We start from the raw sequence: 16,923 nt of genomic DNA, 5'->3' as shown, positions 1-16,923 counted from the left end.
CACTCAAATAAGGTGAACTCAACCTCATTTAATTCTGAGGTGAGGATCATTTACCTCATCTAATCCTGACCCCTCACCCAGCCTCCAAAGGTGGGAAAAATCAGACCATCAGACAGAAAGGGACCATTTATGTCTCAAGAAGATGAAAGAGATGCAGAAATTTCCATCCCACTAGACAGGTGAGACCTGGGCTTTCTCTGGGCTTTGCAGGTATCACTAGCTGTGTTTAGGTGATGCCCTTTCTAGGGTCAGCATCCCGTGCCACTGACCCAGAGCTGTCTCAGCCTAGAGACCTTTGTGACTGGTTTTCTGGTGGGGCAGGGGGCATTGGAGAAGCAGAAAAAGGAGATGATAGACATTTGGAAATTTGCTAAGTAACTTATGCTCCTCCATGATTCAATCAACGGAGGGGGTGGGGGGAAGTGCTCAATAAATTTTTTTTTTAAGTACTGCATTTGCTACCCAGAAATATGACCTCTCCAGCTATGTTGCAAATATGCAGAGAATTAGGACCAAAAGGCTGTCTGCCCGTATGCAGTCCTCCAGTTTCCTGCGCTTGCCCAACAGTACTGAGTGTGCACTGCGCAAAGAAGAACTCAGAGAGGCACCTACTGGTTCTGAAGTGTTTACAGTCTAGAAGGTTGGCACTTCTGTAGAGCTGGTTAGGCAAAGTACCACAGACAGCTTTCAAGATAGAGGGAGATGTCTGAGCCTTTTTTCTTTCTCTAGAAAAGTGCCCACGCTCAGATTTTCCTCTAGTCTTCATGATGAACATATGAAAAGGAGGGAGGGTGGTATCTGCTCTAGCTTGCACACTGAGGGAATCCTGTGTGAGCCCAAGGAGCTCAGACTTTGGGCCAGCCTTCCTGTTTGAGTCATGACTCCACCCCTTCCTAGCTGAGTGACCAAGACAACTTGCCTGACCTCTCTGCCTCAGTTTCCTCATCTTTAAAATGGGGTTGAGAAAAGCACCTCCCTTACAGGATGGTTGAGAGGTTAAAAATGGTCTTATGTGTGAGGGGCTGAGGGGACCCAGCACATCAGAAGCGCTGTGTAATCATTAACTATTACCAGTATCTGTATTGTAACAAACTCACACCTACTACATCAGATTTCAATTTGAGGGGGTGACCCACCTATCCCCCTGGAGCTAAATTAGTTCCCAGAAAAGAACTTTGAGCACTCATTCAACTTTGAGACCCACCATTCACAAGGGTTCTTGGGCTTTTTCTCTGTACAGCAGTGGGGACTTATTTATCGTATTATGCTAGGAAAGGAAGGGTGGGTGATACAAGCGTAGATCTACTTCTTTTTGTTTCCTTTAAGAGGAGCAATTCCTTGTCACCCTTGCAAATGCCAGCAGCAGACTACTGGACAAAGATAGTAATCTTGAGCCTTGTCCTCTGCTCCAAGAACTTCAATCCTCAGCAACATTGCCTCCCTAGAAGCTTCTTTCTGGCAGGAGATAGGAGCAAATTAACAGCTGGGGCCGTGAAGAAAGGCAGACTTGAGGATGGGCATTAGATATAAGGGGTGGGGGGAGAACTAATTAAATTGACCTGCTCATTCACTACGCTCATGCTTTTTACCTTTCAATTTCGTATTGCTGTTTATGCAGACTTACTCCACATTAATCACATTTTGTTAAGGAATTAAAAAAATAAAGATATATGAGAGAGAAGCTAGGGACCTCAATATTGATAGAGGGAAATCTAGATCATTCCAGACTTTTTTCCAACTGATTTCCTTTCTTTATGTTTTTCTTTTTCTTATAGCATCCCATCTTCTAAAACAAGACCTAAACCTCAGTAGTGAAAACTTAAAAAAAAAAAAAAAATCCATGGGACATAACAAAGAATACTGTTTCCTAGATAAAAAGGGGTTTGTTTTTCAAGAGGCAAGGTCTGGAGGGAACACAGAAGTCTTCACTCTGTGCAGGTCTCCAGCCAGGTTTGTGCCCAGAGTCTGTTTTTCTCTTGTCTCTGACAGCCTTGATCTTCTCTCCTTTTGATTTACTGAATGCTGTCATTTCTCTGCTCTTTACTTTCCCAATCACACATTCAAACCTGATAAAGTTCAAGACCCTGAAGAGTTGCAGCCTTCCCAGATTTACAGTCCGCTGCCCCCCACCCCGGCCAGTGGTCCCCTGGCTGATTGAATCCTCATGGACAGAAGCCATGTGGGATCAACGGAGGGGAACAACAGCACCCACGTCAGCTCTGTTAGTCAAGGCGAACCTAGGTGGCTTCCTTCCCCTGAAAAGTGATGTAACCTTCTCTCGTTTTACTTCTAACTTTCAGTTTGTAACCTGCCTGTGCAGGAAACAGAAATGGTAACTTGCAAATTTTACAGTTGGTGAGAATTAGATGTAAAATCCTGGTCAGCTTACATAATTTTCTTTCTTTTCTTAAAAATCATTTATTTATTAAATATTACCAGTTAACATTAGATTTATTAATTATGAATAAATTATAATAATTTATTGACTTAGATAATAAATAATATTATTGATATATATTTAATTATTATTGTTTGTTTATTTTTGCTGTGCCAGTCTTAGTTGTGGCTTTCTGGATCTAGTTTCCAGACCAGGGTTCAAACTTGGACCCCCTGCATTGGGAGCACGGAGTCTTATCCACTGGACCACCAGGGATGTCTCTCCATGGTTTTCCTGGGTCTATGGAAGAGCCTTATGATCAAGGGCAAGCCATTTAACCTCACAGTGCCTCAGTTGCTCCATCCATAAAAGGGTAGAAATATTACTTTCTACACACATTAATCACAAGTCAGTGACTAGAGCCCTCTTCCCTGTGTTTAGTTCTGTTAGAGCCCCAGGAAGCCCACGAGCATGTATCTGATCTGGCTGTTTGGATTCTGCGAGGCTAAATACAAACCTACTAGTTAATCTAAATACTATACCAATGTGCTAAATGAAAGGAATGATTCATCTTCAAAGACAGAGCAGTTAAATCAGGCTCAAGTTTTCAAACCATTTAAAGGTCTTCCAGTGGAAAATGTCATCTAAATAATCTATTCTTTGCCTACAAATATGTCATGTCAACTAAATTACAAAACAGTGACAAAAAGCAGTCACTGACTATGAATGTCCTTATTTCCAATATGGTGACTCTATGGGGACTTCATATTTACTACATAAGTAAATATTTTACATAGTTTAATGTTTTCATTTATCTCGACCTAGTTGGACCATAAAGAAGGCTGAGCACCAAATAATTGATACTTTTGAACTGTGATGCTAGAGAAGACTCCTGAGAGTCCCTTGGACAGCAAAGGAGATCAAACCACTTAATCCTAAAGGAAATCAACCCTGAATATTTACTGGAAGAACTGATGCTGAAGCTGAAGCTGAAGCTCCAATACTTTGGCTGCCTGATGTGAAGATCCAACTCACTGGAAAAGACCCTGATGCTGGGAAAGATTGAAGGTGGGAGGAGAAGGAGACACAGAGGATAAGATGGTTGGATGGCATCACCGACTCAATGGATGTAAATTTGGGCAGACTCTGGGAGATAGTGGAAGACAGGGAAGCCTGGCATGCTGCAGCCCATGGGGTTCCAAAGGGTCAGACACAGCTTAGCAACTAAACAACAACAGTCAGAAGTCTATGAGTAAGGTAAGCAGAAATTTAGGTAGGTTGTTTTTTTTTTTTTAATCATTGTCACAAATCCATGAATTTTAAAAGGTATGATATTTTTCCCCCTTTAAAGCTCATATTCTGAAAAAACCTAAACTCTCATAATATCTAAGAGGAAAATCGTATTTACCTATTAGAGAAAGAAGCTGAATTATTGCCTATGTTCTTTCGAAGGCTTTTTTTTTTAACCTATCCAGTTAGGAGACGCTAATTAGAGTATATTATGATGTTGCTTTCCTTTCCTGATAGTAAGAATATTCGCTTCTACAGAGGTGTCTAAATATAGAAACTTGACTTAGTGGATATCAAATAACTTTTTCTGGCTACTCCTAAACTAGGTTACTGCTCTGTTTATAATCCCACAAATTAAAGACATGCAATTATCCAACAAAAACAGTGGGAATATTACACCATTTTTTAAAAGACTGACAACCACATAGCCCATGCCCAGCCAACTCTAGCCAAAAACCACAGTGTGGATCCACAAATAAAGCTGTCAACCTGTGCATTTCAAAGGCACCTTTCTGTAGAGAGCTCAGCTTGCTCTGGGCAGAAGTGAAAAAGTCTTCATGAATAGAAAAGAGCCTACCCAGTGGTGGAGCTGGTGGGCCGGCAGCAGAATTCATCCACACCTGAGAACTATGGCTAGATGAAACTCTGCCGTGGAGGTTGAAAGCTTGAGGTCTGCGTTTAAATCCCAGCTCAGCAACTCACTCTCTTTGTGTGTCCTTATGAAAGCTCCCCAATATCTCTTTTTGTGACTTTCCTTATCTGTAACAAAGAGGGTGGTAAGAACAGTAGACTTGGGCTTCCCTGGTGGCTCAGTGGTAAAGAATCCACCAGTCAAAGCAGGAGACACGGGTTCAATCCCTGGTCCGGGAAGATTCCCACATGCCTAGGAGCAACTACGCCCTTGCACCACAATTACTGTACGGGTGCTCTGGAGTTTGGGAGCCACGGCTACGGAAGCCTGAACACCCTACATTGTGTTCCACAATACGAGAAGGCACCAGATTGAGAAGTCCACAAACCACAGCTAGAGAGTAGACCCCTCTCACCACAACTAGAGAAAAAGCCCACACACAGTGACGAAGACCCAGCACAGCCAAAAAATAAATAAAATTAATCAATTAAATTTTTTAAAAGAACAGTAGCCTCCTCCTCAAATAATTCTTATGAAGACTTAATGAGTTGCTGCTGCTGCTAAGTCACGTCAGTCGTGTCTGACTCTGTGTGACCCCTTAGACGGCAGCCCACCAGGCTCCCCTGTCCCTGGGATTCTCCAGGCAAGAACACTGAAGTGGGTTTCCATTTCCTTCTCCAATGCATGAAAGTGAAAAGTGAAAGTGAAGTCGCTCAATCACGTCTGACTCTAGCACCCCGTGGACTGCAGCCTACCAGGCTCCTCAGTTCATGGAATTTTCTAGGCAAAAGTACTGGAGTGGGGTGCCATTGCCTTCTCCAGACTTAATGAATTAAGATTTATCAAATACTTAGAAGAATGTCTGGCTCAACAGGCAGACTATTTGGGCCATTTGATAAATAAGGAAAAACACACATTTCCATTTCAGGCCACCTCTCTAGGGGAAGAGAGATGAAGGGAGAAGGGAGGACATCTCAAGGTCTCAAAAAAGTTAGATAGGAAGGTGATCAAAGGCAGAAAGAAAAGGTATGGGAAAAAGCCTATAAGTATGTCAGACATTTCCTACTGGGGATTGTTTAAGGTCATAAACTCACTCTTTCTGTGTATAAAACCTTCCAACGTGCTGTCTTTACAATGATGAATGTGCCAATGTCTTGAGCAGTGAACGGAGTCATAGGTTCTCACCCAGCATATTGTGTTTATATCAGAGACAAAAGTGAAGGTTGCAGAGGCAGTAAAATTCTCAAGGTGCAAATATTTTAACAATGAGCAAGTGTAAAAGGTTCTTCCTGGCGAGTCAGTAACTTTTCTCCCTCTAGGAAACCCTGCATGACAGCTAGAGCTTGGCCTTAGGGTTACATCCTCCACCTTGTCCTGGTGAGCTTCTGCTGTGTCCACAGTCACGACTCTGATGGTCGTGAGATCCATCCTAAAACCAGCGAAGGCTGTCACGTATTTGTCCATCGCATAGTGGCCCTCTTCTTTCTCCACCCACCCCACCATATTTCCACGATTATGGCTGCCTTCCTGATGCTCAGGCAGTGCTGTGGTCACTGGGACACAAGGTGGGTCATAGGCGGCTAATCTTTACTGCATCCCTGTGCTGCTCTGGTCCATGAGACCTCGGGGGCTCGGATCATGTCTCTTTCATCTTTATATCCTCGTGGACACACACAGTGTCTAGTCAGACTGTTAAGTGTGATGACTTTGAAAGTTTTTTGTTGTCATTGGTGTTTGCTTTGTTTTTGGCTGCACTGGGTCTTCGTTGGTGCGTGTGGGCTTTCTCTAATTGCGACGAGCAGGGGCTACTCTCTAATTGCGGTGTTGGGGCATCTCATTGCGGAGGCTTATCTCGTTGCAGAGCACAGGCTCAGTACTCATGGCACACGGGTGTAGGTGCCCCACGGCATTGAGAATCTTCCTGGACCAGGGGTCAAACTTGTGCCCCTGCTATTGGCAGGCAGATTCTTAACCACTGGACCACCAGGGAAGTCCTGAAAGTTTTAAGCTACCACGCTCTAAGCCCAAATAGTGAATTCCAACATTATTGATGTCAGATCTTTCTACGCTAATGATCTCTTTATTTGAAGAGATAAAATTCCTTGAAAATTCTTTTCTTTCTCTCTCTCTTATATCCTCCTAAATAGAATTCTCAACCAGAAGTATGAACATCAACTTTTGGGGAGGATTCTATATTGAATAATGCTGATTATCAAATGATATCTTTATAAGCCACTTTCTGATCCAGTAATCTTAATACAAACAAATCCCAACTATAGCCTGTGCAAATTCTCTAATCCCAAGCATCATATCATTGGTCCTTATAGGAGCCACTGTGAGGCTGATACGGCGGCAGACATATTCCTTTACTTTCCAGACTCCATCTCAATTTTTATGGACTTTATATTTCACTACATTCTACAACTTCCAACTTCTAAATACTTTCCACATTCTTTTCCTCTTAATTCAACCACTTAAGAATATTATACTGTCTGTGTTCAGAATTCTTTTTTGGCCAATAATTTATTAAGCCAATTAGAAAGATCACTTTAAAAGGAGAATCAATGGTGAACAGTCAGCAAGAATGTATTAAGCAACACCAGCATCCCCAACACCGTGAACACGAAGTGAGGTGTAAAATCCGTTCTGAGTACTAGTCACATGCTCCTCCTTTGTTTTCATCATTCTAATGTTAACAAATAAATGTCAGTCTTGAGAATAACTACCTTTTGCCAGTAGATATAATGAAGGAACAGATTTATAACTGGAACCTGCCAAAAATAAAATAGGATAAGTTCACATCAAAAAAAAAAAAAAAAAGTTAAACAGTACTGGAGAAACAAGGGGCCCTTCTGAAGGATTCATTGGAATTCAGTGTCAAATTCCTTTCACCTATATTTTCTGTCCTGGGGTTCAGGGCAGTGTAGATGTCTCTTCAATGGTCGGGATATGCCTAGTGTGAGAGCTGGTGACCTACCTGGAGAAAACCAGCCATCATCCACACCATGGTCCTCCCTCCTGGAAGCCCCCAGATACATGGGAAACAGGGCAAGACACACTGAGAAAATGAAGTTCCAACGTCCTCACACAACACCACAAAAGGTGGAGCACCTTACTAGAACACTGTCGATAAAGTTCCTCCCTACAGAATCCTTTTCTAAAAGAATTGTTACCATAAAGTGTCCCACCCAGTTAGAAGCACCCCAGATAGATTCAGAGCACGGTTGCAGACCCATATCAGGTCAACCATACTTCTCCTGTAACACGCCATCAAGAGCAAACATCAGTGCCTGCGTGCCACAACCGCTGAAGCCCGAGCACCCTAGAGCCTGTGCTCCCCAACAAGAGAAGCCACAATATGTTCTCTTATTTGCTTCATCCCTCATATTGATGCAGTGACTATGGGCTGGTCATGAGGAAGAGACAAAGGAAGAATTTTCTCTCGCTCCCTCCCTCCATATACTAAACCAGGGGCTCTCTGAAGTGATGTTAGCTCTGGGCATGATCCTAAAGAACTCATTCAAGAGAGAGAAGCTGCATCATACAATTATTCTTCTACCTACAGAGCAACTGCTAGGTCACATACAGGGATCCTGGTGTGACCCCTTTGTAGGCGAGGTGGCTCAGATAGTAAAGAACCTGCCTGCAATACTGGAGACCAGGGTTCAATCCCTGGTTTGGGAAGATCCCCTGGAGAAGGAATGGCTACCCACTCAGATAATCTCATCTGGAGAATCTCATGAACAGTGGAGCCTGGCAGGCTGTAGTGCGTGGGGTGACAAAGAGTCAGACAAGACAAGACTGAGCAACTAACACCCTTTGGGGAGGTCCTGGCCCTATGTAATAAGCGACAACAGGGCAGAGAACAAGACTGATGGAAAGGGAAGAGTTATTCCAGTCCATATCCTCTGAACTTCAAGAAGGAAAATGAGATGTACTGACTTCTTTAAATCAAGATATGTAGGGAAAGCCTAAAGCAATGCTATGAAATAGGTCGTATTATCTCCAGTCTCTTGTTCCGATACCCAGTGCTGTGAAATCAACAAGAACTCTCATCATTTACCCCACACTCAATCCTTCCTTTCTTCCCTTTCCCAACAGCCCACCCAAAACAGGTAGACACCAGGCTGATCTAAGTTAAGCTACTGGCAGTTCATGGGCTAATAATAACCAGCCCATCAGAGGAGACATACTCTTGTTTCCATGGAGACTTTGTATAGTACGGTTTCTATAAGGTGAGATTGGTGGAATTTCAGACTCATTGGCATCCTTGAGGGAAAGATTTTGGAGGAAGCTCTCCTTGTAATATTTAATTCAGGTAGGTCATCACCCATGATTCCAAGCATGGATCTTTTATTTAAGTCATCCTATGAGCTCACTTGACCACTTGTTTTTCAATCTATAACTTAACTATTGAGCTCAAAGTTTTGGGTTTTGTTTTTTGCTTTGTATATTTTTTAAAAAGAGAACTTATAATTTAAACTGGAAAAGGAAATGGCAATGCACTCCAGTATTCTTGCCTGGGAAATCCCATGAACAGAGGAGCCTGGCGGGCTACAGTCCAAGAGGTCGCAAAGGAGTTGACTTAGTGACTTAAACACTTAGTGACTAAACAACAAAAATAGTTTAAACATGGCTTTTTACAAATTTCATTTATTTACTTATTATTTATTCTGGCTGCGCTGGGTCTTCATTGTGGCTCAGGCTTCTCTATTTGTGGTGCTTGAGCCCTAGAGCATGCAAAATCACTAGTAGTAGCAATGTGTGGGCTTAGTTTAGGCATGTGGGATCTAGTTCCCCGACCAGGGCTTGAACCCAGACCCCTGCAGTGGGAGCGCAGAGACTTATCCACTGGACCACCAGGGAAGTCCCTGAACCCAAAATATTATGAACTATTACATTTTTGTGTTGAAACCATCTAAAGATGACAAATACCTCTATTTTTAGAAAAAAGTCCCAGCTTTGACTAACCCATGTGTGGAGAAGGAGAAAATTACTATTTGCTTTTGCTTAGAAATGTGAGCCTGTTTCAGTCCTCAGGTTTTCATAAAACTGACAAATCAAAAAATGGGTTTGCTGTAGGAAATAAGGTATTCTGTATATACGTATTTGGAGGCAAGATGTGAGCACTGTACTAGAGTTTCAAAAGTGGTTAAAATAATGACACCAAATTCTCAACTGCTATGAAAATGAACAAGATAGAACTTGCTGAAGGCCAGCGAACAACTGTCAGATGCTGTATTATTCAAGAATGCTGCCCTATTACAAGGACTCACTTTTACTTACTTTAAAATGAGCCCATAATAAAGAATCAAGAAAGCTGGGAAATGCCTTAAACCTCATCTAATATCACAATCTTGTGAGAAACCTGAAACCCAGAGGATCCCCCAAAGTTCCTTGGTAAGTTGCTTATTTGAATGTTGGAGCATATAGTTTCATAGAAATAACATGATAAATGATGGTTAGAACCCAAAATACCACCTCTCCCCTCATCATTATACAGTATTGCGTACTTGAACATTAATTGTTTCTAATATTGTTCACTGCAAGTGTGTATTATTTAAACTACATTCTTGGTTAATATGCACACCTGACTACCATTCCTAACATGTCAAAAGGAAGCCCTTAGAGACGGGCCATATGGTGGCTAAATATGAGACACTTCCAACCCTCTCTAAAGCTCCCAAGATGCAGAAACTCCTCTCTAACTGGATTGAGCAGTGAGAACATTCATGTGTTGATGTAACTGAAGTCCAGAGTCACTTGAATCCAGGAGTTCCTGCCCCATTTCTCTGCCACTCCCCATTTGTACGTGTCTCTCCCATTTGTTGACTTTATCTTCAGGTCACTTTTCTCAGGTGGCAAAAGGACTTCTTACATCTGAAAGAAGAGAGAGGAAACCCAGGTCACAGGATTCCAAGCCGGAGTCCTGAAATTCACTCTAATTGGATCCTGTAAGTCATACATCCACCCTGAACCAGTGACCTTAGCTTGGGAATGGAATGGGCCAATCGGGTTAAGCTAATCAAGAACGAAGCTTGAGAACATCTTCCCTCAAAGTCCACAAGTGAGAATAATGTAAACTAAGACAAAAATGTGGGCCCATTGACTTGGGTGAAGGGGGAAAATGGATAGATAAGCAACAATATCTACTAAACTATCTTTCCCCTTTGACCCCAGCCCCAACTGCTGAAGGAAGGTATGATATGGCTGGTGGAGCTAAGCAAGGTTAGCAGGGCCAGGCACATGAGTGTCAGTCAGTCAGTCAGTTCAATCGCTCAGTCGTGTCTGACTCTTTGCCACCCCATGGACCACAGCACAACAGTCCATCACCAACTGCTCAAACTCATGCCCATTGAGTCGGTGATGCCATCCAACCATTTCATCCTCTGTCATCCCCTTCTCTTCCTGCCTTCAATCTTTCCCAGCACGAGGGTCTTTTCCAATGAGTCAGCTCTTCGCATCAGGTGGCCAAAGTATTGGAGTTTCAGCTTCAGCACCAGTCAGGACTGATTTCCTTTAGGATGGACTGGATGGATCTCCTTGCAGTCCAAGGAACTCTCAAGAGTCTTCTCCAACATCACAGTTCAAAAGCATCAATTCTTCAGCGCTCAGCTTTCTTTACAGTCCAACTCTCACATCCATACATGACTACTGGAAGAACCATAGCCTTGACTAGATGGACCTTTGTTGGCAAAGTAATGCCTCTGCTTTTTTCCCCACACAAGTGTGGGGAAATTGAAATGTTCTACTCTGTTTGCTCCATCTTGGGGTACACTCTACTCCCATCCTCAAGGAGCCCCAGGCCATAAGCCCCTACTCTGTCCCAGATCCCAGCCCCTAGACCTTCACTCTACCTTAGAACTTTAGGATCTACCACCACGACTAGAAAGAAAAATACCAATGGAAAATTATATCTTTTCCTACATCATTTAAAAGTGGTTACATCTTCCATCTTCCTCTTCATTCCACTTCATTGTAGAAGGGAAACTCAAGGGCCATAGAAATTTGGCTTACGCTTTGTCCCCTGACAAAGTGGCTTAGGCACCCATTGACTGATCAGTATGCTTTGGGACAAAACTGTGGTGGCTTTTTTTTTTTAAGTTATTTTATTTTATTTTTGGTTATGCTGGGTCTGTGAGAGTTGGACTATAAAAAAAGCTGACCACCGAAGAATTGATGCTTTTGAACTGTGATGTTGGAAAAGACTCTTGAGAGTCCCTTGGACTGCAAGGAGATCCACCCAGTCCATCCTAAAGGAGATCAGTCCTGGGTGTTCATTGGAAGGACTGATGTTGAGACTGAAACTCCACTGGCCACCTCATGCGAAGAGTTGACTCATTGGAAAAGACCCTGATGCTGGGAGGGGTTGGGGGGAGAGGAGAAGGAGACAACAGAGGATGAGATGGCTGGATGGCATCACCAACCCAATGGACATGAGTTTGGGTGAACTCCAGGAGCTGGTGATGGACAAGGAGGCCTGGCATGCTGTGGTTCATGGGGTAGCAAAGAGTAGGACACGACTGAGCGACTGAACTGAACTGGTGCTGGGTCTTGGCTGCTGTGCGTGGGCTTTCTCTAGTTTCGGTAAGTGGGGACTACTCTCTAGTTGTGGTACTTGGGCTTCTGGGTGGCTTCTCTTGTTGTGGAGCATGGGCTCTAGAGCTCGTGGACTTGGTTGCTGTGTGGCATGTGGAATCTTCCCAGACTAGGGATGGAACCTGTGTCCCCTGCATTGACAGGCAGATTCCTATCCAGTGTACCACCAGGAAAGTCTGGTGGCTTTTACAAAACATACATTTATTTATTTGGCTGTTCGGGTCTTAGTTACAGCATGGAGGATCTTTGGTTGTGGCATTCAAACTCTTAATTGTGGCATGTGAGATCTAGTTCCCCAAGCAGGGGTCAAACCCGCCTTCTGCATTTGGAGCATGGAGTCCTAGGCAATGGACCGCTAGAGAAGTGGCTTCAAATCCACTTTTTAATGGTCTATCTGTAGTCAATCGGGTACTAAAAATTGCAAAGTCAACATGAGACCATCTAAAGAAATATAGAAAGTGAGATTAATACTTCTTTCCCAATTGCCTCATGTTAATAAAGCTACATATACCCAACTCTTTGCAGAGTATCCTCTTTTTGGCTAACGCTGGGTACAGTGTTCATCCCTGAGCCATGAAGCTGTAAAATATAATAAATAGGCTTGTGATTGGAAAATAGTCTGGGACTGGATTTGCAACAATCAGTGAAAACACAGGAGTAAAACAGAGAAGGGTCAGTTACTTGGGCTTCTCAGAGAAATTGTCCCACACAAAGACTGATTTCAATCTCACTCCACTGTACTCCAAAAATCCCACTTTCTAAAATGGTGGTTTCCCACTGAAGGACTGGCTCGGAGCCCAGGCTCTGTGTCTCTAGAGCTTTCCACCGAGTTCCAAGTAATGCAGTCTTTGCTTGACTGGAAGTGGAAGGCTGGAAATAAATTGTCCCATTAAGTGTTCAATGGAAAAGAGTCTGTTGTATTGCAATAATAATAATTTAGCTGTTTGGTATGGCTCACTGTCACATGAAATGCTGACTTCACAAAGAGATGTGCAGGTGCTGTATTTAGAAACTGACTTACCTGCCGTAGATCCTGAGCAAAGTTGACACCTGTTCTATGTCTCGGAGGTGCAGTATGCAGTCACCGAAAAAGACAAGAACAAGAATGGAATTTTCTTTGTGATCATGGCAAATAACTCCTGAAAGTTTTGGCTTTTATCGTATATTATTTTTGAAAATGAAGTTTCTGTTTCTGAGTGAAACACATATATTCTGCGGAGTAGAAGCGAATTCCCCCTGACCTTCCATCCCCCAGCATAGATGATCTTACTTCTCCGACTAGGGACTGAACCCACACCCCCTGTATTGGAAGGTGGAGTTGTATCCACTGGACCAAGGAAGTCATTAGAAGTGAATGTTTTTTAAAAAACATTCCTTTTCCTTTTGACTAATTCCTCTCCCAAATAGTGTCTTATTTTCACTAGCATGATTTTATCTTCTGTAAAGAAAATTGCTTTTAATTTGGGGCCATGAATACAGGGACAAAGATCAGTATAACGATATTAGTTGTTTTGCATTATTATCGCTCAGTTTGGGGTGTCATTGCCCCTTCGCTTTATTGCACAAGCTGTTTTTTTTTTTTAAAGGGCGAACTCTCTCTCCTCAATTTAGGTTGAGGTTTCCAGGAATGTTTTCCAAATTATCCCACTCCCCTGTGACTTTCCCTACCCTTCGAGGGGCCCATAGTTAAGCCTGGAGGAAAAGGTTAGTTCACAGCACACTAGAGGCTATTTAAATGGAAAGGAGCTCTTTCGAAACCCTGGTTTCTCAACTGTCAGCATTTAAAATATATGGGGCAGTCACAAATGGACTTAAATGGATATAATCTTTTGGAAAGTAACGTGATAATCAGCTTTAATAGCCAGAGAGTTTATTGTGCAACATTACAACTCTCACCCCAGTGGTGGCAAACTAAAGAATTTATATGACCCACAACAAGGAAATGTTAAACGTCGCACATCCATACAATGGGCCATTCTATTGCCATTAAAAACAGGTTTTTAAGGAATATTTAGTCAATGGGCAAATGTTCGTCTTTATGGCATAATCATCTCTGTGGCTGGTGAGATAGGAAGGGCTTGGTTTTCTCTTGTGTGTGTGCTTGAGTTTCTCTATTTCACATGTATCTAGAATGAGCGTGCATTGTTCTCAAAATAAGAAAAAATAAATTCCAGGAATTCAGGAAGGCTGAGTTTGGGCCCTCACCCTGAGCATGAAGTCTGGCAGTCAGTGGGTCAGTGGATCAGGCAGCAATATTTATCCAGCACCTACTTTGTGCCAGGCGCAGGGACGAACACTGGGGACAAAAAAATGACAAAAATAAAACAAAACAATGCCAATCAGAAGGGGTGGCTGGGCTGAGGCACTTAGAGTCCACGGGTCTTTTTTTTTTTTTTAGATTTCTTTTAAATTTACGTAATCTTTAAAATTGATTTATATCTCTTTTTTTGGCCTCTCCATGCAGTATGTGGGAACTTAGTTCCCTGACCAGGGACTGAACCCAGGCCCACTGCATTGGGAATGTGAAGTCTTAACCACTGGACCGCCAGAGAAGTCCTCACAAGTCTTGATTGTGTGAACAAATGTGGATGCTGGGTGTCCTGTTAGTCAGTTCTAATTGCTGGTACCCTAAGGAAAAGAAGCTGGTGTAATAGCTGTATTAGTAGCCTTTTAAAATCCAAAATCCAATCAATAGAAAGTCCACTTTATCAAAAATTTCTTTCCCTTATATGCGATTTTTAGGAGAAAAAGATAAATGGTTAAGAAAACAAGGTACCATAGAAGGTGATTAGCTCACCTCCCACTGTTCAATGAGAGTCGCTTTTCATACTAATGTAAGATAGTGTCTGTTTTTTCCAGCCAAATCTCATTCTCTTTTTATTTATAGCACCTTGACTAATCCTGCACATCTAAGGAATGGCCTAAAATGTCTATTCGATTTTTAAAAAAACTTTTCCTTCATCTTTGTATTTGGATTCTTTGAAGAGTGGGGGTCCTGCTACATACAGAAAAGTTTAGTTAACTAGAACCTCTTAACCATTCTGGATAAATAGAATTCTGTATTTAGAATGCCAGGTCACCCTGAAGAATTCAGCTTGAGATAAAAATAACTTGTAAATTATATCTGCAATAAACTTCTGTTTAAATAACTACTATTGTTGTTGCTTGCGAAGAGAAGACTGGATTATTATGGGTGAAAATGTACATAATAATTAGCCAAAAAAGGGACTTCCCAAATAGTCCAGTGGCTAAGACCCCGATCCCAATGCAGGGGGCCCCTGGTTCTAGTCAGCAAACTATTCATAGATCCAGTATGCGGCAAGAAGATCAAGAGTTCTGCTTAAGACCCAACACAGCCAAATAAATCAATCAATATTTAATATATTTAAGAAAACACCTGTGAGTTTCAGTTTTCTCATCTGTAGAATGGAAGTGGCAATGGCTACTTTCTGATTACTTTACAGTGATGACTTAAGGATAAATCATATATTAAAAAGTGCCCATAAGTCCTTGGCAGAACGAACTATAATTGACCGAAACTCAGAAAAACAGGAGTCAGTGCAGGTATGAAGATGCCTCACCAACTCCAAGCCTTTGTCTGCACTTCCACCTTTAATGATCTGCATGTTTTTGGATTACAGGAACAACAGAATGAGCAGAGGATAAACATTCTCTTGCTTTTTTTGAAAAAGGATAATCTAGGGCTGTATAGGTAAGGAAAATCTATAAAAACTGTCCGAGGTAAGTCACAACTAACATTCATAGTAAGAATAATGAACACAGAAAATCACCATCTGGAAAACACCACAATCATTGCTTAAGGGATGAATCATCACTGAAAGCTAAAATTAGTTAGTGAAAGTATGATAAGAAACAAGATTTCTATTTAATACATAGTCTCAAAGTAGAGCCCTACAATACTTACTAAGGAAAAAGCAGTAACTTTACAGTGGAGGAACCTAACAAATACCACCTTAACCAGACTGATTAAATTTATCATCTCTTATAATGAGATGGATCAACATAACATGCCTCCACACATAGATGCCCTGAGAAGGACCCAACCTCATTCTGATGGTACTAAAACTTCATGAGGACATACAAGATGACCCAAACTGAGGGTCCCTCTATTAAATAATTGGTCAGTACTTTTCAAACATGGCAAAAGTTGTGAAAAACAAAGGACTGAGAAAGTGTTCTAGATTAAAGGAGACAAAGGGGATGCAGGCAGCTACTGCAACCTCTGATTCCTCACTGGATCTGGGGCCAGAAATCAATGGTGATGTTTGAATCAGGTCTGGAGTTTGATAAGAGTGACACATTAGAAATAATGTTTCAATTTTGATCATAGTGCTATGTAAAATGTTAACTTTGGGTGAATCTGGATGAAAGGTATATAGGAATTCTTGTTTCTAATTGTGCATTTTTTCTTTGTTTTTTTTTTTTTGGAACATCTGAGGGAAAAAAAAACTGTCCAAGATAGCCAACTAAGATTTTGTTGTTATTCAGTCACCAATTCATGTTCAACTCTGCGACCTCATGGACTGCAGCATGCTGGGCTTCCTTGTCCCACCCAGACAGAAATTTCTTAAAATCATTCTTGTGAAAGTGATACTCAGAGGAAATAAACAGAAATATGACTTGATGTACCATGTCAGGGTGTCTCAAAAGGCCCTTCTTCAGAATTTGAGACAGAGAATTTGAGAAGTGATTTTCTTTTCCTTTTGCCAAACATAGAATCATGGAATCTCAGTACTGGAGGGAAACTTGGGGGAGACTATTGATAAGGAAGAAACTAACCACAACTTTAATATCCAGCAATAGGGAAATCATTCATTATGCTTTACACACTCCCTGGACTTACATAGCCAGTAAAGTTTGTTCTTACGAGAAATCATACAGCAAAATGGGAACATGTCTGCACTATAATTTTATTCCTTTAAAAATCAGCATGCAAATTACATATACACTTTCTAAATCCGAGTACCTAAACTATACATCCATGAAGAAAGGCAAAAGAAATACG

Source organism: Bubalus bubalis, chromosome 22, assembly GCF_019923935.1.
Source record: "Bubalus bubalis isolate 160015118507 breed Murrah chromosome 22, NDDB_SH_1, whole genome shotgun sequence".
NCBI lineage: Eukaryota > Metazoa > Chordata > Mammalia > Artiodactyla > Bovidae > Bubalus > Bubalus bubalis.
The sequence above is the reverse complement of the archived record's forward strand: the minus strand, read 5'-3'. Positions refer to the sequence as shown.